This window comes from Oncorhynchus nerka, linkage group LG19 (genome assembly GCF_034236695.1).
Source record: "Oncorhynchus nerka isolate Pitt River linkage group LG19, Oner_Uvic_2.0, whole genome shotgun sequence".
NCBI classification, from domain to species: domain Eukaryota; kingdom Metazoa; phylum Chordata; class Actinopteri; order Salmoniformes; family Salmonidae; genus Oncorhynchus; species Oncorhynchus nerka.
In genome coordinates this window covers 28,900,787-28,927,546 of record NC_088414.1, presented here as the reverse complement: position 1 = coordinate 28,927,546, position 26,760 = coordinate 28,900,787, and the positions used below count along the sequence as shown (strand labels likewise).

The 26,760-nt window shown below is 45.1% G+C and overlaps 1 pseudogene; it reads left to right on the top strand.

The window, feature by feature from the left end:
• LOC115101319 (sodium/calcium exchanger 1-like) overlaps positions 1 to 26,760 on the top strand; it is a 63,812-nt pseudogene that overhangs the window by 21,530 nt on the left and 15,522 nt on the right.

Sequence of the window (26,760 nt, the reverse complement as noted above, 5' to 3'; positions counted from 1 at the left end):
CTGAATGACAATGTTTTTGAGATGCAACAATTTCCTATTTGACCCCTCAACAGTGCGCCTCATTTGCTAAAGGTTTACATGCTTGAAGACGCTTGGCGTTTTAAGGGTGCAAATCAATGTAAAGGTGCTCAGAGGCTTCTATGTTCTTTCGATGTGATGCAGACATTTTGTCCCTAGCTGACCGTACATGGTTGCTCACTGTTTTCCAGATCTCTGTTCCTTATCATTAAATGAATAGTCAGGGTGCATACATGTGCGTGCCATGCCCACAGAGTGTTTTAGCCTGTCGACCATTGGGGAACTACAGCTACTCTCCAGTCTCACACTATGTTGGGCTATGTTGCGTGGTAAATTAAGTTAATTTGCTAGCTGGCTACATCACCCAGGACTAATAAAGTGTCGGCCTGACAAGACGAGGTAGCAACTCTAACCGTTGACTGGCAACATCTCTGCCGGGGCTGCCGGAAGCTTCTCCTTATGGTAGTGTATACAGAATTGTGCTTCAACTCAGGAAATTCAGAATGGCTTCATGATTTACATAAATTCACTGAAAACCTGCAATAACTCATGGTTATATTAACAGTATTGCACTTTTCATGTAACCTAATTTTGGCCAGCTAATAGCCCAACCACCGATCAAGCAACATTATGGACTTAACATTGAAATCCTGTTGCTGCAGTATTATTTTGTGGCGACAGTACTGGTCAAATTAAGGTCCAACATCTGTATAGAGCCAACCATGCATCATATACCGCACAGCAGTGTGTTAAACTGCTTATAGTGGCTGCAGGAATTTTCCTTGGGAGAATGGAAAGAAAAAACACCATAATTCTCCTCCAAGAAGTAGAAGTTCCAGGGAGAGACATTGGAGCAGGCAGGCTGATGAACATGTGAACTGTGAATAGAAGACTAGATCCCCTCCACAGATCAGGGATGCTGTTCTGTTCACCCACCTCTGAGCAATCTCTTCTTTAGCTCGTAAGCCACTATGGCCAAATGCACTTACCCACTTACCCAGAGAGGCTGTTTCTGTTGTTATTGGTACAATAGCTGTCGGTGATCATTGTTTGGAAACAAAGCAGTCCTGAAGTGTTGCTTATGATCAACCAAAGAGGTGGGCGACTGGTGAGCTGTTCACATGGAGAGGGGAGGGGAGGCTGGCACTAGGAGGTGAGAGATTGTGGACCATTGTACGGCTTGGAGGGACAGGAGCTGCTGATGTGACTGTACTGTGCTGTTTGTAGAGAAAGAGAGGCTAAGGAAGCAGAGGCATCATTGGTCCTCCGTACGTGATACAGGCTCTTATAAAACACGCCTCAGCCAGAACGTGTCAGAGATGAGAAGGGAAAAAAACATGTTCTCTTTTTGTGAATATGACGCATTACACTGTTATTGTTACCACTGACTCTGGGCCACAGTTTGACACATTTGTTAAGCTCCTTAGACAGAAACATTTAGAAGAGTGAGGGTTAGTTTTTTTCAAAAAAGTGTATTACAAAGTGAACATTCACTGTACTTGATCTATTACAGAGTTAACATTGACACGGCAGCACAATAGGAAGTCAGTCACACAACAGAGAAGGGGTGAAACAGGAACTGTTGAATGTGATATTCAGAGAACTAAAGTATTCAAGTACTGGTTGACAGCATCAGCTACAGCAGTAGCAATGGATATTGTAACACCAATAACACCAGAAACAGGGTTATGGAAAGTGCATTTAGCCAAAGAGGAGATTTACTCAGGTTGGTAAACAACAGTGGTGCTCATCTGTACTGTGCTGGCCTCACTTCATATGCGCAGAAAGATACATTTGTATGTGTTCATCTACAAAGCCCTGTTGGGTAAACTCCCTCTTTACCTCTGTAGTCTGGTCTCCTTCACCACCAGCTGTTACCATACCGGGTCTGATAGGTAGTTGCTATTTAAAGTCCGCTGGACATTCACAGTATTAGGCAAGACAGCCTTCTCTTCTTGTGCACCAGACGCATGGAATAATCTACAATCCCTGCTTCATCTACATATGTTAGTGCCACTGAATGGAATAATCTACAGTCCCTGCTTCATCTACATATGTTAGTGCCACTGAATGGAATAATCTACAGTCCCTGCTTCATCTACATATGTTAGTGCCACTGAATGGAATAATCTACAGTCCCTGCTTCATCTACATATGTTAGTGCCACTGAATGGAATAATCTACAGTCCCTGCTTCATCTACATATGTTAGTGCCACTGAATGGAATAATCTACAGTCCCTGCTTCATCTACATATGTTAGTGCCACTGAATTGAATAATGTACAGTCCCTGCTTCATCTAGATATGTTAGTGCCACTGAATGGAATAATCTACAGTCCCTGCTTCATCTACATATGTTAGTGCCACTGAATGGAATAATCTACAGTCCCTGCTTCATCTACATATGTTAGTGCCACTGAATGAACTTAAAATAATGATGGGAGACTCTGTTACAGAGGAGTGTAAATGCTTTCTTTTTAGGCTGGATCATGTCGTTGTATTGTTGTATGTTTTCATTCTGTAATGTATTGTTTGTTGCTGCCTTGGTCAGGTCTGCCTTGAAAAAAGAGACCCTGGGTCTCAATGGGCTTTTCCTGGTTAAATAAAGGTTCAATAAAAAAAAACATCTAAAACAGCAGTCGATAATTCTGGTTCTGGAGATCTACTTACTTGGTCTGCTGGTTTTCACTGTCATCCAGGCCTCAATTAATGAACCAGATATATGGGATGGAATAAACTATCACTGTAACTAACTCTCCCATCACATTGTGATCGACCACTAGAGCACCTAGCCTTAGGGAAAGACGAGGACTTGTGGACCTTACAATGATCTATCTGCAGCAGCTAACAATCAATATTCTGCTTGTGCTAGTCTGTCTTGTAACTCATTACACTTCTTCCCTTGTGTCTTCCAGGGGTGTCTGTTAAGACTTTGGATGTGAAGTGGGCTGATCTCTGGAGCCAGCTGACTCGAATGTCCAGACGCCGGCATGTTACACACCCGCATTCTGAGCCTTGTCCACCCCTTCGCCGCCTCCTGCCTCTCCACGTCCTTCTTCCTCCTCTTCCTCCTGGGGCTCACCCACCTCTCCCAGGCCGGCTCAGACCAAGCAGCACCCAGCAGCCCGCCCAGCAACTGCTCTGATGGAGACCCCTGCTCTGAGGGCGTGGTCCTGCCCATGTGGAACCCTCAGAACCCGTCAGTGGGCGACAAGGTGGCGCGGGCCATCGTCTACTTTGTGGCTCTCATCTACATGTTCTTGGGCATGTCCATTATCGCCGACCGCTTCATGTCTTCTATTGAGGTCATCACCTCTCAGGAGAAAGAGATCACCATCAAGAAGCCCAACGGAGAGACCACCACAGCCACCGTACGCATCTGGAACGAGACAGTATCCAACCTGACCCTGATGGCCCTAGGCTCATCTGCCCCAGAGATCCTGCTGTCTGTCATCGAGGTGTGTGGCCACTCGTTTGAGGCAGGCTCCCTGGGCCCCAGCACCATTGTGGGTAGCGCAGCCTTCAACATGTTCGTCATCATCGCCCTCTGTGTGTACGTGGTGCCAGAGAACGAAACACGCAGGATCAAGCACCTGAGGGTATTCTTTATCACGGCAACCTGGAGCATCTTCGCCTACATCTGGCTCTACCTGATCCTGGCTGTCATCTCCCCGGGGGAGGTGGAGGTATGGGAGGCTGTGCTCACATTCATGTTCTTCCCCATTTGTGTGGTTCAGGCCTGGGTCGCAGACCGACGCCTGCTCTTCTACAAGTACATCCACAAGCGTTACCGTGTCGACAAGGCCCGCGGCATCATCATCGAGACGGAAGGAGACGGCATGTTCACCAAGATGGACATGGAGATGGATGGCCAGGGGGGAAACTCCCACCCCCACCCCAAAGAGGTGCTGGACGGCATGCTGGAGGGGGTGGAGGAGGGCGGGGGACGGGCTCAGAGGAGGATGAAGCTAGGAGGGACATGGCCCGCACTCTGAAGGAGCTGAAACAGAGGCACCCAGACAAGGACACGGAGCAGCTGATTGAGATGGCCAACTACCAGGTTCTGGTCCAGCAGCAGAAGAGCAGGGCCTTCTACCGCATCCAGGCCACACGCATGATGATCGGTGCTGGGAACATCCTGAAGAAGCATGCTGCCGACCAGGCCAGGAAGGTGGTGAACTGCCATGAGGCCAGTGGACAGGAGGAGGATCCCCACACTATTTACCTGCAGTTTGAACCCTCCCACTACCAGTGCTTCGAGAACTGTGGCTCGCTCAAGCTGTCTGTTGGGCGCCATGGGGGTGAAAGCGGCTGCACTGTCAAGGTCAGTGGGGACAAGCAACTCGTATTTGTCTTTGATACTAATTATACTGTATAATGGAAAGATTATTATGTTAAAAATCAATCAATCAAGCCACATGTAATAATGGGAAAGGTTTTTAGATGAGAAAAGGATCTAGCCAGTGGGACATTTTAATTATTTCTGTCTAATGAATAAATTAAATCGGCATTGAGTTGGTTTTGTTCCTGGGTCAACGCAGGTAGACTACCGGACCGAGGACGGCACAGCCAATGCCGGCTCAGACTATGAGTTTGCCGAGGGCATGCTGGTCTTCAAACCCGGTGAGACGCTGAAGGAGCTGACCGTGGGGGTTATTGATGACGACATCTTTGAAGAGGATGAGCACTTCTACGTGCACCTCAGCAACCCTCGCATTGTGCACCATGCCGAGGTGGCTGTCCTGGAGCCCAGCACCATCACCACCACCAGCAGCATGCGCAACCTCTCCCCCCACTTGTCCCCCAAAGCCGCCCTCGGCAATGCCCACACCGCCACGGTAACCATCTATGATGATGACCACGCAGGCATCTTCACGTTTGAAGTAGATTCGATGAGGGTGAGCGAGAGCGTGGGCACCATGCAGGTGAAGGTGCACCGGATGTCCGGGGCTAGGGGTAAAGTGGCCATCCCTTACCACACCCTGGAGGGCACCGCCAAAGCTGAGGAGGACTACGAGGAGGTGGCCGGGAAACTGGAGTTCCAGAACGACGAGACCATGTGAGCAACACCACTTCCTGTCCTGTCCACTGCTCTGCTGCTGTTGATGGCTTGTGTGTTACATTTCAGCATAGTATTCTATGGGCCATTTTTGTGGCATAGAAACAGGATTGTAGAGGAGATAAACGGCAGGAGATCTAACAGTGAGGATGCAGTGTGGAGGACAGAGATAGAGGAATTGGTAGTGATGAAAGGGATAAATATATGTAGCTATATTAGAACACTATATTTTCTATGGGAGTTCATTAATTGTAATGGGTAAGTAATGGTTGGCATTTGGGATTTCACCATTTTCAAGAAGGTAATATAGAGACATGAAGAAGAGACTAGTAAAAGAGAGAGGATGAAACTAAATTAATAAACATGGTGGCCAAGTATGTAAAGGAAGAGAAATAAAGAATAAGGGACTGTGTGAAAAGGGAAAAGCAGTGGGTTTAGAAAATGGAACCTGTCTGTCTGATAGTGATGATTTCAGTGATGATTTAGACTAGAGAAAATTGTGATAGATTTCGAGGGAGAGAGGAGGTAAGAGGGCGTAAGGAGAGGTAGAGAGGGGATGAGAGTGTAAAGCGGTGTGTTTTAACATTCGTCTCTCATTGTAGGCAGGGTTGGCTGACGAATGAGGAAGAGAGCTTAGAGAGTGGTGTGTGGGCGTGTGTGTTTGTGCTTCATGGAAGGTTGTTCCACCTCAAAAAGCACAAGAAAGAGGATTTTGGCATCCACCATCTACGATTGCTCTGTTCTGTAGTTAGAAACAGATACGATTTGCATTCCTGCTGCATCATTATTTTGTTGAAATATGGGGGACTTTACATCTAAGAGGTTTTAACCATTTTGAGTTAATATCTAACCTTAAGATTTCTGAGCTAATGCCTAAACTTAACCCTAACCTTCAAAATTCAGAGTTAATGCCTAAACTTAACCTTAAACACTTCTAAATGTAATGTTTGAGAAACATGGATGAACGTCCAATTCTAACATGAGGCTGTGACCAATTTTCATGTGAATATTATAAAAAAAGCCTAAACTGGCTTGTTGCGGATAAAAGGCTGTGCGGGATGATGTACTGCACATTACAAACACTTTTGCATTAAAGTTGTACCAAATGAACACAAGTTAAATGTATTTCCATTGCATTTTCTACTCTATCGATGATTTTGTCACACAAACCCAATTTGCGCTTGCTCTCTAGACAAAGTGGACAGGACAGGACAGGTTATATGATGAGATGGATAAGAGCAAGATCATTCTTATTTGTTAATTGGCAGCTAAGCACCAATCATCATGTCACTCAGTGGAGGCTGCTGAGGGGAAGACGGCTCATAATAATGTCTGGAATGGAGCAAAGGGAATGGCATCAAACACATGGCCACCATGTGTTTGATGCAGTTGATACCTTTCCACCCATTCTGCACCAACCATTCTCACGAGCCCGTCCTCCCCAATTAAGGTGCCACCAACCTCCTGTGATGTCACTAGCATACAAATTAAGACCCTCAATATTCATTGGAAAAGGGCATCAAGCTCTTTGCCCGTTTACATTCCCCACCCTGCAAAGTTCACCATGACTTCACAGGGCGGTGAAGTATCGGCAGCCAAAAAAACTGCATTTACATTTTTTATTTTTTTATTTAACCTTTATTTAACCAGGTAGGTCAGTTGTGAACAAGTTCTCATTTAAAACGGCGACCTGTCCAAGATCAAGCAAAGCAGTGCGACAAAAACAACACAGAGTTACACAAACAAACGTACAGTCAATAACACAATAGAAAAATCTATTTACAGTGTGTGCAAATGTAGAAGATTAGGGAGGTAAGGCAATAAATAGACCATCGAAGCAAAATAATTACAATTTATCATTAACACTGGAGTGGTAGATGTGCAGATGATGTGCAAATGGAGATACTGGGGTGCAATAAAGATAAATAACAATATGGGGATGAGGTAGTTGGGTGTGCTATTTTCAGATTGGCTGTGTACAGGTACAGTGATTGGTAAGCTGCTCTGACAGCTGATGCTTAAAGTTAGAGAGGGAGATACAAGTCTCCAGCTTTAGTGATTTTTGCAATTTGTTCCAGTCATTGGCAGCAGAGAACGGGAAGGAAAGGCAGCCAAAAGAGGTGTTGGCTTTGGGGATGACCAGTGAAATATACCTGCTGGAGCGCGTGCTACGGGTGGGTGTTGCTATGGTGACCATTGAGCTGAGATAAGGCATTGTTTTACCTAGCAAAGACTACATCCAGTTTGCTGAGTAGAGTGTTGGAGGCTGTTTTGTAAATGACATCGCCAAAGTCAAGGATCGGTAGGATAGTCAGTTTTACAAGGGTATGTTTGGCAGCATGAGTGAAGGAGGCTTTGTTGCGAAATAGGAAGCCGATTCTAGATTTAATTTTGGATTGGAGATGCTTAATGTGAGTCTGGAAGGAGAGTTTACAGTCTAACCAGACACCTAGGTATTTGGAGTTGTCCACATGTTCTAAGTCCCAACTGTCCAGAGTAGTGATGCTAGTCAGGCGGGCAGGGCCAATGTTACAACAGTCACCAGGTAAACAAAACCAAAGCATGATTGCTGTCAATAGACTGCTTACAGGTTAAGGAAACCAACATGTAATTTTGTCATTTGGGGGGGAATTTACACTTTTTTCACCTAGGAAAATGCTTATCTGATCTGTTTCTAACTGCAGACAATAATTCAGAATAATTTGAGATGGTGGGTGTCATTGTTTGCTAAAATGACATGGAACGACCCTGAAATGTGTGACGAGAAAAGCGCTGGTAATAATGCCTGGGAAAGTGCTGGTAATAATGCCTGTGAAAAGCGCTGGTAATCATTCCTGGGAAAAGCGCTGGTAATCATGCCTGTGAAAAGCGCTGGTAATAATGCCTGTGAAAAGCGCTGGTAATAATGCCTGGGAAAAGCGCTGGTATTAATGCCTGGGAAAGTGCTGGCAATAATGCCTGTGAAAAGCGCTGGTAATCATTCCTGGGAAAAGCGCTGGTAATCATGCCTGTGAAAAGCGCTGGTAATAATGCCTGGGAAAAGCACTGGTAATAATGCCTGAGAAAAGCGTTGGTAATAATGCCTGTGAAAAGCGCTGGTAATCATGCCTGGGAAAAGCGCTGGTAATAATGCCTGGGAAAAGCGCTGGTAATAATGCCTGGGAAAAGCGTTGGTAATAATGCCTGAGAAAAGCGTTGGTAATAATGCCCGTGAAAAGCGTTGGTAATAATGCCTGTGAAAAGCGTTGGTAATCATGCCTGGGAAAAGCGCTGGTAATAATGCCTGAGAAAAGCGTTGGTAATAATGCCTGTGAAAAGCGCTGGTAATCATGCCTGGGAAAAGCGCTGGTAATAATGCCTGAGAAAAGCGTTGGTAATAATGCCTGTGAAAAGCGTTGGTAATCATGCCTGTGAAAAGTGCTGGTAATAATGCCTGTGAAAAGCGCTGGTAATAATGCCTGTGAAAAGCACTGGTAATAATGCCTGTGAAAAGCGCTGGTATTAATGCCTGTGAAAAGCGTTGGTAATAATGCCTGGGAAAAGCGCTGGTAATAATGCCTGGGTAAAAGCGCTGGTAATAATGCCTGAGAAAAGCGTTGGTAATAATGCCTGAGAAAAGCGTTGGTAATAATGCCTGTGAAAAGCGCTGGTAATAATGCCTGGGAAAAGAGTGGTGTGTATACATGTTAGATGAGTGGGTGGAGGGACAGGTGCATGTGTTCATCTGAGGTATGTGTGTGTGTGTGCGTGTGCGTGTGCACGTGCGTGTGTGCGTGTGTGTGTGCGTGTGTGCGTGTGTGTGTGTGTGTGTGTGTGTGTGTATGTATGCGTGTGCGTGTGTGTGTGTGTGTGTGTGCGTGTGTGTGTGTGCTTGACGGTGGGAGTAGAGGAGTAGGAAAGGAGGAGGCCAACTTTAACAGGCAAACTAATGAGCTTAAAATTGAAGCATGCAGTTTGCTGTGTTTCCCTTCCGGTTCTGAGCTCCATTAAATACACTGGGATTTGCAGACAAACCTCCCATCCTAAAAAATGATCTAGATTTGTGGATTAGTGTTTCCATAAACCCCCTTTCTATTTTTCTATGTTTGTTTGTGTGTGTCTGTTTGTTTCTGTCTGCTCTTCAGAGTGTGTAGAGCACTGACTGCACTCTTGTGTTGTTTATTCTGCTATTCGAGGCCCGAGAGGGAAAAACAAGCATAAAACAATGCAATGAAAAGGAAACGGGGAAAGGGGCCAGTTATATAACCAGATGCGCTGGGAGAGAGACAGGCTCTACAGGGGGAATCAATACAGGCATATTCCTCACTACCCTGGGTCTATGACTTCACTGACTACTGGATAAATAACCACCTGAGCATTCTGACACACACACACACACACACACACACACACACACACACACACACACACACACACACACACACACACACACACACACACACACACACACATATACACTCGCACTCGCCACACTCGAGTTACAGGGCCAGGGGCTAGTTAAGCAATAAGGCCCGCCTACTGGTACCCTGTGTATATAGACAAGTTATCATTTACTCATTGTGCGTTTATTCCTTGTGTTGTTATTTTTCTATAATTTATCTTTTTTAAGAGAAGCGGAGGGCCTGGATACAGCCCTTAGCAGTGGTATATTGGGCTCATACCACAAACACACAAGGTGCCTTATTGCTATTATAAACAGGTTATCAGCATAAAAATAACCATAAACAAGTAGTTTTTCTTCATACCCATGGTATACGTCTGATATACACACAGTTGGAATGCTGTTTACCCAATCAGAATCCAGGTCCCAGATTACCCGGTTTATAATAGTTATTTGAAAACAACAAAATAACGCAGCGGTTTGTTAAGTAATCCATATCTTTGGGAGAGGTGAAAAGCACAGCATTTTTACAGTAGATGTCTTAAAGGTTTCTTTCTGTCTTCTCCCTTTTCATCTCTCTCTGTTCCTCTGTTCCTCTGCCCTTATTTCTTATTCTGTACTAACTCATATATTTCCCCCATGCCTCTCATCTGTCAGTCATTTGGAATAGCGATTACACTCTGTTACCCAGCTACTTAAATGAGTTAGGACACTCACTGTATGGGGGATAACATACTGTAGATAATACAGCTATAGTGTTTAATACATTCAGAGTTCTTATCCACATAATCATCTTGCCTCATTTTAGCTGGTCTTTTTGATGTGTTAACCAAATCCTCTACCCTGGATTCATCCAAAAGACTGATATACACACACACACACACACACACACACACACATGAACATACACTTTCAATAATGTACGTACAGGCACATACACACACCGTATTGTGTTAATTGACAGATGATATTACCTCACCAGTGGGGGGATATCTCACATGAAACAAGTATTATTCTGCCATCTCTAATGAAGACAAAACTCTTGTATTATTTTTCATTATGAAGGGAATTACAGATTGACTGGGGGAAATGTTTCCCCATGATGGTGGCAGCTTTGATGAGTATTTATAGTATATTGTCTTTTTCGGTGTGATTCTTTTTTTCATCCGTTTGATCAAATGGCCATTCAGATCACAAACACACGCTGTCTTTTGCCAAAGCACAGAAACATAATCGCCTCTAATCCTTACGCCATAAGGTGCAGCTGCAGTGATGAGCAAATCTAGTTCTCTGCCAAAACCAAAAGCATCATTACATTGGAGATGTATCAGGTGTCACAAATCAGGAAAAGAGGAGTCAGATTATTTTATTTATTTGTTGCATTTTCATTTTATTTCCGTTGTGAATGTTTTGGGCCATGGCGAAATGTTAAAGGGTGTGTACTATTTCACAGGACTCATGCATAAGTAGAGCAGGAAACAAATACAATTAAACAAATACATCAAAATAACAATACTGTATTCTGAGTTAACATGTAGTCAATCACTGTTTGTGGAAAACTGGGTCATGTTCTCAAGTCTCCCCTGCACCCCTGTCCTGTGTCTCTGTGGTTATTGAAGACCTGGCCATGCTCAGCAGGCAGTGTTGGGTGACCTGCACCTCTGTCCTGTGTCTCTGTGGTTATTGAAGACCTGGCCATGCTCAGCAGGCAGTGTTGGGTGACCTGCACCCCTGTCCTGTGTCTCTGTGGTTATTGAAGACCTGGCCATGCTCAGCAGGCAGTGTTGGGTGACCTGCACCCCTGTCCTGTGTCTCTGTGGTTATTGAAGACCTGGCCATGCTCAGCAGGCAGTGTTGGGTGACCTGCACCCCTGTCCTGTGTCTCTGTGGTTATTGAAGACCTGGCCATGCTCAGCAGGCAGTGTTTATTGGTGACCTGCACCCCTGTCCTGTGTCTCTGTGGTTATTGAAGACCTGGCCATGCTCAGGCAGGCAGTGCACCCCTGTCCTGGGTGACCTGCACCTCTGTCCTGTGTCTCTGTGGTTATTGAAGACCTGGCCATGCTCAGCAGGCAGTGTTGGGTGACCTGCACCCCTGTCCTGTGTCTCTGTGGTTATTGAAGACCTGGCCATGCTCAGCAGGCAGTGTTGGGTGACCTGCACCTCTGTCCTGTGTCTCTGTGGTTATTGAAGACCTGGCCATGCTCAGCAGGCAGTGTTCTCTGGGTGACCTGCACCCCCTGCACCCCTGTCCTGTGTCTCTGTGGTTATTGAAGACCTGGCCATGCTCAGCAGGCAGTGTTGGGTGACCTGCACCCCTGTCCTGTGTCTCTGTGGTTATTGAAGACCTGGCCATGCTCAGCAGGCAGTGTTGGGTGACCTGCACCCCTGTCCTGTGTCTCTGTGGTTATTGAAGACCTGGCCATGCTCAGCAGGCAGTGTTCTGGGTGACCTGCCATGCTCAGCAGGCAGTGTTGGGTGACCTGCACCCCTGTCCTGTGTCTCTGTGGTTATTGAAGACCTGGCCATGCTCAGCAGGCAGTGTTGGGTGACCTGCACCCCTGTCCTGTGTCTCTGTGACCTGCACCCCTGTCCTGTGTCTCTGTGGTTATTGAAGACCTGGCCATGCTCAGCAGGCAGTGTTGGGTGACCTGCACCCCTGTCCTGTGTCTCTGTGGTTATTGAAGACCTGGCCATGCTCAGCAGGCAGTGTTGGGTGACCTGCACCCCCAGCTCCTCACCTGCTACCCACCAGGGTCCTCTGACACACCATAGCAGCTGCTCCATGCCTCCCTCCATCACTCCCTCACTTCAGCCTTCAGGACCGTGTAGAGAGATCTGATGTGGATCTGATGACTGTGTCTCTGTATCTTTCCTGCCTCTGTCCTGCTCTTTTTCTTGCCCGTGTATTTTAGGAGAGGATCCAAATAATATCTGTGTACAGTAACGTCACAGTCTGTAGCTTATCTCTCATTACCCCTCCTTAGTGCAGCAGTGTAGTGTTCTCTTACTGGCATGCTCTATTCAGTCATTACACACAGGGTGTGTGTGACGTCTCACTGACTCTTCTGTAAAAAGCTTTTTTTTTTGCTAGCCAAACCACTGCCTGTGCGTGTCCCAGCTTGTGTTTGTGTGTGTGTGTGGACAAAAATAGACAGCCGCCCACATATCGTTAGGGAGATGGAGGGAGAGCGATAGAAACAGACTTAATTTGAGAGTGTGGAAGGCTGATGCAAACACATGGGCTCCCACTGAGACCTACTAAAGAGCACACCACAGCAGCCGAACATTTCCACTGTCAGACTACATTTACTGTGTGTGTCTGACTCTGACTGGGTGCTTCCACGCCTTTTGTACGTCAGTGAGTGTAATGTGCTACAAAAAACACACGTACATAGTATCACTTAAACAACACACATGTACCCACAAAACTCTGTTACCACACACTAATGGGAATATTGCCAATGCAGCAGTGTACTGGTTCTACAGTTCTACACCACAACTGTTTTTCTGCATGAAACTGAACATCCCTCGTATACAGTACATTTCGCACCCTACTGCAGTTATTTTTTCTGGCTTGTTTACGTTTCCCCCTTGGCCATTAACACTGCATGTGGCATGGAACTCAAACACCACGTTGGACGCTCTGTCGCAGTTCACGAGAGCTTGTAATTAGGGACTAGGGACTTCATCTCCGTCACAGGATTGTGCTGCCAAAGCTACCGTTACTATGCTACTTTACCATGGAGATTGTTGCTACCACTGCAGCTACTGTACCATGTTAATACTGCTACCACAATACTATCAGCAGTATCTGCTGTCTGTTGTTAGGACTCATAAACAGAACTTAATTTACATAATTGTAAATTGATATTTTAATGGTGGTAAAAGAGAGTTCTGTGTGTTGTTGCTTTGAAATCAGTTTGGCATTGAGCGGCGATGTTACAAGGGAAATGACACATATCAATTTCACTGAGCTGACTTCAACTTTTTTTGTCACTTAGCAGACACTCTTATCCAGAGCAACTTACAGGAGAAATTAGCATTAAGTGCCTTTCTCATGGGCACATTGACAGATTTGTCACCTAGTCAGGTTGTGGATTCAAACCAGCAACCTTTTGGTTACTGACCCAACGCTCTTAACCGCTAGGCTACTGTACCTGCCACCACAACATCAAACATGTTTAGACAGATTACATCTGTCTCTATCTCTCTATACTTTTGTCTTTACCACCCCCTCAGATTCACTGAGTTGAGAATTTATAGTTTATATCTCAGCATCAGATGTATGTGATGAGAGGTGTATTTGTATTTCACTGCAGAAAGAGAGAAGACAGGCTGCTGATAGATGGAGAGATAGCTCCCTTAACATGATCACCTTTTCCCTAGACGTCCTCTCTCTCTCTCTCTCTCTCTCTCTCTCTCTCTCTCTCTCTCTCTCTCTCTCTCTCTCATCTCTCATCTCTCAGTCTACCCCAGCCACTCGCCCCCACAGTATATGTTAAACAATTAGGGACTACAGAGGGTTATAATTCCTACGCCAGGGAAGAGAACTGGGTAAAGATTCATTACATTCCTCATCTTATATCATACCTCAGATCGGTCTCTGTCTCTCCCTCGGTCTCTCGCTCTCTCTCACAGTAATTATGAGGTGGCTCTGTTTCAGAGTTGTTCCCTAAATCCCTCCTCTCATCCTCTTTGCCTCAGCAGTTCCTCGCTTGCTCTCTCATTCTGTCTTCATCTATGAAAAATAAAGAAGTATTGATAAAACAGGGCTTTTGATGTATGACTAACATTTTAGAATGTTTTTGGTGTATAGAAACCATTAATTGTTGAAAGAAAAGCAGTTGCATCTACCCTTAATAAAGGTATGGCTTTTACACTGTTAGCATCAGGCAAACAGGGCAGACAATGTGGGAGAGAATATAAACGCTAAAGAAAAGGAGAGAGCTTTCTAAAGAAAGTGTGGGAAGAGAACAGGGACAGAGAAAAGAGGAGCTAGTGGGAGATTTATCATCGATCTTGGCCATTGAGTGTGGCTGACACAGACAGTCTATTGGGAACAAGCACCGCTCATAGGACTACGCAAGAGATTTACATTCATTTTTAAATGGAGTACAGAGATAAAGATTAGAATTTATTGCCTAATATACACTTTCTCCTAATATACACTTTCTCCTCGCTCCCAGTGCCAGAGCAGCCTCCTCCTTAGAAAGGTATCATGTTTTCCAGCCCTGCCACTACAATGCACTAGCCTCATGCCCACAGAACAGTAGAATGGCCTCAACCTAGAATGGCCTCAAGCACTATCTCAACCTTTCAATGCTAAAGCCACATTAATACTATAAACCCAGATGTGATGCTTCACTAACTCTGCATTAATGATATATATATATATATATATATATATATATATATATATATATATATATATAGGCTTTGATTTGAAAAGAGCCCAGTTAGGTGATGCAATACAAAGAAGAACATTTCACAGAGGACCAAGAGAAGCATCAGTTTAGATTAATGCTCCTTTAGATTAATAACAATAGTGATGAAACAATAATAGCAGTAATAATGAACGGGTGTTCACAGGATGACAGAAAGGACACAAGATCTGTTAGATAACAAAGTAAGCACTCTATAGTGTAAAATGGCGCCAGAAGAAATGGCAGCAGTTTAATGGGCGCCCAACCAATTGTGTTATTATGTGGGTTTTTGCGTTATTTGTAACTTATTTTGTACATAATGTTTCTGCAACCGTATCTTACGGCAAAAAAGAGCTTCTGGATATCAGGACAGCGATCACTCACCTCGGATTAGACTAAGATTTTTTCTACAACAAAGACGACGCACAAGACATTCTCCAAACACCCCACAGGGCCGACATCCCCATTATTTGCAAGAGGAAGTGACGCAGGTACAGAGGACAAAGAGCCGGATGCCTGGTCAGGACCCGGAGAAGGCGACTGGGAAAGCTGCCGTTACCATCAATACTTCTCGCCAACGTGCAATTATTGGACAATAAATTAGACGAGGTACGATCACGAATATCCCACCAACGGGACATCAAAAACTGTAATATCCTATGTTTCACGGAATCGTGGCTGAATGACAACATGGATATTCAGCTAGCGGGATATACGCTGCACTGGCAAGATAAAACAGCACACTCCGGTAAGACGAGGGGGGGGCGGTCTGTGCATATTTGTAAACAACAGCTGGTGCATGAAATCTAAGGAAGTCTCTAGATTTTGCTCTCCTGAAGTATATAGTGATAAATTGCAGGCCCCACTACTTGCCTAGAGAGTTTTCAGCTATACTTTTCGTGGCTGTTTATTTACCACCACAGACAGATGCTGGCACTAAGACCGCACTGACTCAGCTGTATAAGGAAATAAGCAAACAGGAAACCACTCACCCAGAGGCGGCGCTCCTAGTGGCCGGAGACTTTAATGCAGGGAAACTTAAATCAGTTTTACCAAATTTCTGTTAAATGTGCAACCAGATGGAAAAAAATTCTAGATCACCTGTACTCCACACACAGAGACGCGTACAAAGCTCTACCTCGCCCTCCATTTGGTAAATCCGACCTCAACTCTATCCTCCTGATTCCTGCTTACCAGCTAAAATTAAAGCAGGAAGCACCAGTGACTCGGTCTATAAAAACAATGGTCAGATGAAGCAGATGCTAGGACTGTTTTGCTATCACATACTGGAACATGTTCCAGGATTCTTCCGATGGCATTGAGCAGTACACCACATCAGTCACTGGCTTTATCAATAAGTGCATCGAGGACGTCGTCCCCACAGAGACTGTACATACATACCCCAACCAGAAGCCATGGATTACAGGCAACATTCGCACTAAGCTAAAGGGTAGAGCTGCCGCTTTCAATGTGCGGGTCTCGAACCCGGAAGCTTACAAGAAATCCTGCTATGCCCTGCTACGAACCATCAAACAGGCAAAGCTTCAATAAAGGGCTAAGATTGACTCATACTACACCGGCACCGACACTCGTCTTATGTGGCAGGGCTTGCAAACTATTACAGACTACAAAGGGAAGCACAGCCGCGAGCTGCCCAGTGACACAAGCCTACCAGACGAGCTAAATCACTTCTATGCTCGCTTCGAGGCAAGCAACACTGAGGCATGCATGAGAGCATCAGCTGTTCCGAACGACTGTGTGATCACGCTCTCTGTAGCCGACGTGAATAAGACCTTTAAACAGGTCAACATACACAAGGCTGCGGGGCCAGACGGATTACCAGGAAGTGTGCTCCGGGCATGTGCTGACCAACTGGCAGGTGTCTTCACTGACATTTTCAACATGTCCCTGATTGAGTCTGTAATACCAACATGTTTCAAGCAGACCACCATAGTCCCTGTGCCCAAGAACACAAAGGCAACCTGCCTAAATGACTACAGACCTGTGGCACTCATGTCCGTAGCCATGAAGTGCTTTGAAAGGTTGGTAATGGCTCACATCATCGCCATTATCCCAGAAACCCTAGACCCACTCCAATTTGCATACCGCCCAAACAGATCCACAGATGATGCAATCTCTTTTGCACTCCACACTGCCCTTTCCCACCTGGACAAAAGAAACACTGTGAGAATGCTATTCATTGACTACAGCTCAGCGTTCAACACCGTAGTACCCTCAAAGCTCATCACTAAGCTAAGGATCCTGGGACTAAACACCTTCCTCTGCAACTGGATCCTGGACTTCCTGATGGGCTGCCCCCAGGTGGTAAGGGTAGGTAGCAGCACATCTGCCACGCTGATCCTCAACACTGGAGCTCCACAGGGGTGCATGCTCAGACCCCTCCTGTACTCCCTGTTCATCCACGACTGCATGGCCAGGCTCGACTCCAACACCATCATTAAGTTTGCAGATGACACAACAGTGGTAGGCCTGATCACAGACAACGACGAGACAGCCTATAGCGACGAGGTCAGAGACCTGGCCGTGTGGTGCCAGGACAACAACCTCTCCCTCAACGTAACCTCAAAGGAGATGATTGTGGACTACAGGAAAAGGAGGACCTTGCACACCCCTTTCTCATCGACGGGGCTGTAGTGGAGTAGGTTGAGAGCTTGAAGTTCCTCTGTGTCCACATCAACAACAAACTGGAACGGTCCAAACACACCAAGACAGTCGTGAAGAGGGCACGACAAAGCCTATTCCCCCTCAGGAAACTAAAAAGATTTGGCATGGGTCCTGAGATCCTCAAAAGGTTCTACAGCTGCAACATCGAGAGCATCCTGACTGGTTGCATCACTGCCTGGTACGGCAATTGCTCGGCCTCTGACCGCAAGGCACTACAGAGTGTAGTGCGTACGGCTAAGCTGCCTGCCATCCAGGACCTCTACACCAGGTGGTGTCAGCGGAAGGCCCTAAAAATTGTCCAAGACCCCAGCCATCCCAGTCATAGACTGTTCTCTCTACTACCGCATGGCAAGAGGTACCGGAGTGCCAAGTCTCTAACAAAAAGGCTTCTCAACAGTTTTTACCCCCAAGCCATAAGACTCCTGAACAGGTAATCAAATGGCTACCCGGACTATTTGCGTTGTGTGCCCCTCCCAAATCCTCTTTTTACGCTGCTGCTACTCTCTGTTTATCATATATGCATAGTCACTTTAACTATACATTCATGTACATACTACCTCAATTGGGCCAACCAACCAGTTCTCCCGCACATTGGCAAACCGGGCTGCATTGCGTCCCGCCACCCACCACCCGCCAACCCCTCTTTTACGCTACTGCTACTATCTGTTCATCATATATGCATAGTCACTTTAACCATATCTACATGTACATACTACCTCAATCAGCCTGACTAGACAGTGTCTGTATGTAGCTTCGCTACTTTTATAGCCTCGCTACTGTATATAGCCTGTCTTTTTACTGTCGTTTTATTTCTTTACTTTCCTATTGTTCACCTAATACATTTTTGCACTATTGGTTAGAGCCTGTAAGTAAGCATTTCACTGTAAGCTGTTGTATTTGGCGCAAATGACAAATTAACTTTGATTTGATTTGATCTATCTTTCTTTATGTGCAATCAGTTACAATGCGTATCTTTCAATGACACAAGAATGACGCAAGTGAAGTTTAGTCTAGTGCTGTAGGTTGGTTACCTCTGAATGCAGCAGGTCATCATTTCTAAAGTCATTATTTCATGTATTGAGTTTATGTCGAAAGCATTCCACAGAGATGCTGGTCAATGTTGACTCCAATGATTCCCACAGTTGGGTCAAGTTGGTTGGATGTCTTTTGGGCGGGGGACCATTGTTAATACACACGGGAAACTGTTGAGTGTGAAAAACAGCGTTACAGTTCTTAATCCTCCTTTAACCTGTCTCCTCCCCATCATCTACACTGGTGGAAGTGGATTTAACAAGTGACATCAATGAGGGATCATAGCTTTCACCTGGATTCACCTGGTCAGTCTATGTCATGGAAAGAGCAGGTGTTCTTAATGTTTTGTACACTCAGTGTATACCAATTATGGGATAAATTTGACTAATGGTCTATGTTAAGATTTGTTAAATATTTTCAGCGTTACTTTGAATGCAGCAACTAATCATTCTCAAATTCATTAGAGGTTTATTCATTAAGTCTATATACCAAATCTGTAGTCAATTTGACTTATGGTTCATGTGAAGAATATTTGCAAAGTATTTTTATCATTTGCAAATGTGATAACGTGCATCTATGGGTACAGTGTGGATTTATTTGAATGAAGTAAAAAAATATATATCTCAAAGCCATTAAATGAGTCAAAATAATGACTCTAAATACAAAATATGAAGGGAATCTGACATAAGATTCATGAGTATGTCATGGATCCCTCTGGAACGTTCATTACACACACCTGGCCCCTATCCAACTGATTGTATTTGTATATATGTGCCCTTATTGTTGCAATGTCCGTTGGTGCGTGTGAGTACCTGTACTGTGTGTTTTGGGCTTTTGTGCCCTTGTGGATTGAGCAGATGATTACGGGTCTCGTCCCGTGTGTTAATCATTGTGAGCGTGTGTATTTATTTGAGGTTCTCCTCGCTCTTTTGTTTGAGTTTCAACTCTGTGTTTTGTACATGTTGTACATGTTTGTACATGTACACGGCACACCATAATTTGGGGCGTAATAAAAAAAAATATTACGCATTCCTGCGCCTGTCTCCCTCTGTCACATTGTTACCAACGTGACAGAGGAGAAGAAGATTGCAGAACTTCCAAGTTAATAGACCTTTGTGGAGCAGATTTATAAAGGATTTAATTACATTTGTTATCTAAAATCAGTTTTTTGGATTTATCAATATCTCAGCCAGAGAAGTATAAGGGCACAAGGCGAGACCCAGATGCAGACACAGGAGGCAGATGGTTTTAGTCTTTGATATTTATTATATTCCAAAAAGGTAGGCAAGAGAATGGTCGTGGATAGGCAAAAGGTCAAAACCAGTTCAGAGTCCAGGAGGTACAGAGTGGCAGGCAGGCAGAATGGTTCGACAGGCGGGTACAGGTCAAAACCGGGAGGTAGTCCTTGCTAGTGCAAAAGACAATAGAAAAAGCAGGAGCACGGGAAAAGCACGCTGGTTGACTTGAAACATACAAGACGAACTTGCACAGAGAGACAGGAAACACAGGAATAAATACAATGGGGAAAATAAGCTACCCCTGGAGGGGGTGGAGACAATCACAAGGACAGGTGAAACAGATCAAGCGTGACAGTATCCCCCCCTCTAGGGACGCCACCTGGCGCATACCTGGCTGACCGGGGTGTCGGCGGTGAAAATCGGCGATGAGGGCTGGGTCCAGGATGTCTTTAGCAGGAACCCAGCACTTCTCCTCCGGGATATAACCCTCCCAGTCAACCAGGTACTGTAAACCCCTGCCCCATGGTCGAACCCTCAGGAGGCATCTCACCGTATATGCTGGCTGGCCATCGATGACACGGGGGGAGGAATGGGCCTAGAAATAGAAGACAGAGGACTGTGAGACAAGGGCTTAATCCTGGACACATGAAAAGTAGGGTGAACACGGAGGGTGCGGGGCAACAGCAGACGGACAGCAGTGGGACTATTTACTCTAGAAATGGGGAAAGGACCAATGAAACGGGGAAAGTTTACGGGATTCTACCCGGAGGGGTAGGTCCCGAGTGGATAACCATACCCTTTGCCTGACCCGATAGCGAGGAGCCAGAGTCCGGTGGCGGTCCGCTTGTCGACGATACCTGGAGGTGGTCTTGAGAAAAGCCACCCGAGCTCTTTTCCAGGTACGTCGACAGCGGCGGGCGAACTGGGCTGAAGGTATGTTGACCTTCACTTCTTGCTCCGGGAAGAGCGGGGGCTGATACCCAATGGAGCATTCGAAGGGGGATAGTCCAGTAGTCGAGCCAGGGAGAGTGTTCCTGGCATATTCCACCGAGACCAGTTGCTGACTCCAGGTGGTGGGGTTACTGGCAACAAGACACCGGAGTGTCGTCTCCATATTTTGATTGGCGTGTTTTGTGCTTCTGGAGCCAAGAAAAACCCAAAACAACAGGTATGTGAGGGGACTCAATGAGGAGCTGAATTGACTCACTGTGATTTCCAGATACCCGCATATTAATGAGAACTGTGCTGTGTGTCACTCTACCAATGGAGCGGCCGTCTAGTGCCCTGGCATGCATGGGAGCAGAGAGGAGTTGAGTAGGGATACTGAGTTCTGATACCAGGTTAGCGTCCATGAAACTCTCATCTGCCCCAGAGTCAGTAAACACCCGGAGAGACTTAGACTGGTCTCCCCACAGCAAGCTCACATAAAAAGGAGTTTGGGTAAATGGGACTTAGAGGGTTCCCAGTCAGACTCACCAGATGACTTGTACCTACATACAGGAAAAGGGGGCCAGCTTTCCTTTTGTTCTCTCTAATCATCACTCCTCTGGGATTCTGGAGCTCCTTTTCATCAGCCTTCCAGAAGCACATTGAGAAAGTGATTCAGATGCCGTGGGCTGCAGGTGAACCCATAATGCAGCTCGTCACTCACAACCATTCCTCAGGGACACAAATCTACAGACACAACAGCTCTGGTTTGATGAGACAATAATTCATCAAACAAACTGTTACCAACATATTAAAATAACAATGAATTACATATTTTCATTAACCTTACTTTGATAAGTCAATTCATACAATTTCATTCTTCCACCAGAAGATATAATCCGGACCAAAATTTGTTTGGAAATTCTTTTGGCCATGTTGCTACAGATGTGACCAAGACGTTAATTATTTTTGCATAGTTGCTATGCAAAAGGACTCGTTGTCCGTTATGAACAAAATGGTTGCTATGCAGGCTGGATAACGTTCTTGTCACTTGCTAGTTAGCAAGCCAACTTCAGTTAACTGTAAAAAAATAAATACAAAATAAATAAGGTCCTCACACCAAAATGGTTGCTGTTTGTCATCAGTCTTTAACATGGTGCCACACGTGTCAGGGGCTACAGTCCGTTACAGATTACAAAGGAAGACCCAGCAGTGATCTGTTTTTAATACATTTGCAAAAACGTCTAAAAAACATTTTTTGCTTTGTGATTATGGGGTATTGTGTGTAGATTGATGAGGGGAAATAACAATATAATCATTATAATCACTAGTACTCCAGTATGGCTTGCCGTGCGGTAGCAGAGAGAAGACTCTATGACTTGAGTGGCTGGAGTATTTGACCATTTTTAGGGCCTCCCCTGACACCGCCTGGTATAGAGGTCCTGGATGGCAGGGAGCTCGGCCCCAGTGATGTACTGGACCATACGGACTACCCTCTATAGCGCCTTGCGGTCAGATGCCGAGCAGTTGCCTGAGGGGGAAGAGGCATTGTTGTGCCCTCTTCACAACTGTGTTGTTGTGTTTGGACCATGATAGGTCCTTAGTGATGTGGACACCGAGGAACTTGAAGCTCAACCCGCTCCACTGCAGCCCTGTCGATGTGAATGGGGGCGTGTTCGGCTCTCTCTTTCCTGTAATCCGTGATAAGCTCCTTTGTTTGATTTGATTTGATTTGATTTGGATCTCTTTTAGTCCCCATTTGGACTAATCTTCCAAGAGGTCTTAAACATTCAAATACAATTTATAATATAAACACACTTTCACATATAACACACTATTACAAACATACATAATACTAGCTTAATGACCCAATAAATACTCAATCTAAAAAAATATTGATATTTCATCTACTATAATCCCACAACATTTCTATATACTATATTTAAATTGTTTTAAAATAATGTTTACATTTATATATTGAAAGGTTTCTAGTTTACTCAGTTAATTTATTCCATTTCTGTATTGTTCTAAATCTAAATGTTATTTTGCCTATTTCTGTTTTCTGTCTGGATAACGGATAGATGGTGGACAATCTATTCCTAGTATTTACGGAATGTCTGTCTCTTACCAACTGAAAACTGTTGTGAATGGAACTTGGCCGTTTTAAATTATGTATATTATAAAATAAAATAAGCATGTTTTTTTCAATTACCTTGTCGATTGATGACCAACCAAGAACACTGCGCATGACTGCAACAGAAGAACCATTTTGGGCGGCAGGGTAGCCTAGTGGTTAGAGCGTTGGACTAGTAACCGAAAGGTTACAAGTTCGAATCCCTAAGCTGACAAGGTACAAATCTGTCGTTCTGCCCCTGAACAGGCAGTTAACCCACTGTTCCTAGGCCGTCATTGAAAATAAGAATTTGTTCTTAACTGACTTGCCTAGTAAAATAAAAATAAATAAAAAATATCTCCACCTTAAAACAATCCTTGCTGCTTTGTTCTGTGCATTCTGCAGCCTCCTAACTTCACTAGATGATGCATTTCCTTTGTCTTTCTGACGTTGAGGTTGTTGTCTTGGCACGACACTGCCAGGTCTCTGACCTCCTCCCTATAGGCTGTCTCATTGTCGTCGGTGATCAGCAGTGCTTCATTTGAGATGGATCCTGCCGGAACACTATCCGGCGCCTCTCCGTTTTGGACTGTTTTGTTCCGGAACCTATTTGGCCGGATCAGGTACCTCTCGTGGCATGGAAAATTATAATAAAAGCAATCAAAGTTCATTCAACTTGCATCTTCGTTAATCCTCCTGCCCCTACAAAACAAATATATGTGATTTGGGTTGAGCTGGCCCGGGTTTATCGTTTGCCAACATTGTAACCTATGTTTGTGTGAGAACGAGCCAGTATCTCTTACATAACTAGAATAAGATTCACTTTCTATCATCTCTCTCTATCTCTTTGCTCTGAAAGACATGAGCCTGCAACTCTCATCTCTCCAGCGTTGCCCTTCATCATATACTTCCTTATAGAATCAATAGCCTCGCCAAGGTTTCTAAACTGATGAATTGAAATACATTTGCCATATTTATAGAATTATTGCAGTATGTTCAGAAATAAATGAAATAATTCAGAATAGCCTACTACACCATGAGAAGGCCTATAATTTATCCACAGAGGATCAATATCTTCTTTTAAAAAAGCCTAGCTTGTAGCCCAAATACAAGGAATAGCCTACAGTCTGGAACGTGCCGTAAATCTGCGGTTTAAGAACAGCACGCAGGCAAAACAGGCCTTTCGCAATATTTAAAATCAAATCAAGGGAAAACACAGGTTGGAATGCAAATGGCTCCTGCTACCAAAATATTTGATCAACTTCCAAATGTTGTTTTGAGAGAGAGAGCGAGAGAGAGAGAGAGAGGCTTTTGGCACGAGTGCAGCAGCCATCACTAGCGAGTGAGTTGTGTATCATTGGGTGAGTCAGTGAAACTGGAAAGCATTTTTAGGACTATAATTTCCTCCTCATATTGTAGCCTACAATATGTCTCCACACACCTAGCCTAGGCTATTGATGGATTCAAGACAAGATTGTTTTTATCAGTTTGTCAGTGTCAAAGTAGCCTGATATTTCAATCATTTGTGTTGTATTATTAAAAAAGATTCCGCCAAAGTCTCCAGTCATGCAAAATGATGTAGAATTGCATGAAATACGTTTATAAAAGGCCACATTTTTCCCGGACTCTAGGCTACTACTGCTCTATGCCACTACGCAAATGCGATGATATACATGCAATGCTTTATTCAAAAGTTATTTTTTCTCATGCGTTTTGGTCCTCAGAACTCCCCAGGTCACCCCCCTTTCGGCTCACTTTTTGTTCCGGCACCTCCAGATTTACAAATGAAGCACTGATGATCAGGCCTACCACCATCGTGTTGTCGAGAAAACTTAATGATGGCGTTGCAGTCGTGTGCGGCCAAGCAGTGGTGGGTGAACAGTGTGTACAGGAGGGGACTGAGCACGCAATACTGAGGGACCCCAGTGTTGAAGGTCAACGTGGCAGATGTGTCACCACCTGGAGGTGGCTCGTCAGGAAGTCCAGGATCCAGTTGCAGAGGGAGGTGTTCAGTCCCAGGCACCCACGACTGCATGGCCACGCACTACTCCAACACCATCATCAAGTTTTCTGATGATGCGACGGTGGTAGGCCTGATCACCGGCGACGATGAGACTAGTGACCTGGCAGTGTGGTGCCCAGGACAACAACCTCTCCGTCAACGTCAGTAAGACCAAGGAGCTGATCATGGACTACAGCAGTGGTCACCAACCTTTTCTGAGTCAAGATCACTTTCGCAGACAAAAAGCAAGCAGAGATCTACTGCTCAGATTTTTATTTAAACATGACTTAATTTTTTTTTTTTACATTAACCTAATAAAAACAGTTCTGCAGGAATGAGGTTTGTGCAGTAGGCTTAATACATTATCACAGCAGACTGGCTATATCCTTGGCAAACCAATATTGTTCTTATTAGACCATATTATATTTCAAAACTCAAGCTTTGATTACAAAATAGATCAGTTGGTGTAGCACTTGCGAGGCACAGCTGAGCATAAATTGAAATCATTTGCAAATAATTTGCTTTTTCATATGACTGGACTGATGGTACCTGCATTTGATGGTCATGGTGCTTTCAAGACAAGGTCAAGTCATCAGTAATCTTCAGGTCGGAGCTCTAGAAAGATGCCGACTTGGAGTTCTGAGTTGGATGACAGTTTAAAACAATTTTTCACAGTCGGATCTAGTTTTTTTTCCAAATTCCCAGTTGTCTTGAATGCACTGAAGTCGGAAGTCAGAGATTTCAGAGTTCCCAGTTGTTTTGAACAAGGCATTAGTCTCAGCGGAGGAAGGAGAGAGCAGCAGAGGGTCTGCCTCTCACGGTCCCTGCTCTCTCCTTCCTTTCATCCGGTGAGACTGACCAGAGAGAGGGGACACTGTCTTCCACCTGCTCTCTCCTTCCTTTCCTCCGGTGAGACTGACCAGAGAGAGAGGGGACACTGTCTTCCACCTGCTCTCTCCTTCCTTTCATCCAGTGAGACTGACCAGAGAGAGGGGACACTGTCTTCCACCTGCTCTCTCCTTCCTTTCCTCCGCTGAGACTGACCAGACAGAGGGTCTGCCTCTCACGGTCCCTGCTCTCTCCTTCCTTTCATCCGGTGAGACTGACCAGAGAGAGAGGGGACACTGTCTTCCACCTGCTCTCTCCTTCCTTTCCTCCAGTGAGACTGACCAGAGAGAGGGGACACTGTCTTCCACCTGCTCTCTCCTTCCTTTCCTCCGGTGAGACTGACCAGAGAGAGGGGACACTGTCTTCCACCTGCTCTCTTCTTCCTTTCATCCGGTGAGACTGACCAGAGAGAGGGGACACTGTCTTCCACCTGCTCTCTCCTTCCTTTCCTCCAGTGAGACTGACCAGAGAGAGGGGACACTGTCTTCCACCTGCTCTCTCCTTCCTTTCATCCGGTGAGACTGACCAGAGAGAGGGGACACTGTCTTCCACCTGATGGCGAAACTCGAGTCACACCGCATCTGCCCCATGCACAAATTCATGTTGTTCCTATTACCAGGGAAAGTGAAATATTCCTTGATATTAAAATAGACACGATGAGCTGCTAATAATAATAGAAACGCAGGGCTATCGATACACCAGGCTACTCATTCATTGCAGCTGTAGCGCGAGTGGAAGTAGGGAGAAGCACGTTTTATGTTTTGTGGTCGTGTTGAATTAAAACAGTGTTGACAGTGCTTCATAAAAACAGCAGCTCTTTGCTGTATTCATTGACAGTCTCTCTCTGGTCATGGTTTTAAAAGTTACTCATCTTGGAAGCTGTAGGCACCATGATTTGAGCTATCCGATGGAACAGAGCAGGAGGCACACACGATTTAGCCACAGGGTCTACCAGGTAGGCAGAGTCTTTTCAGACCAATCAAATGGTTCC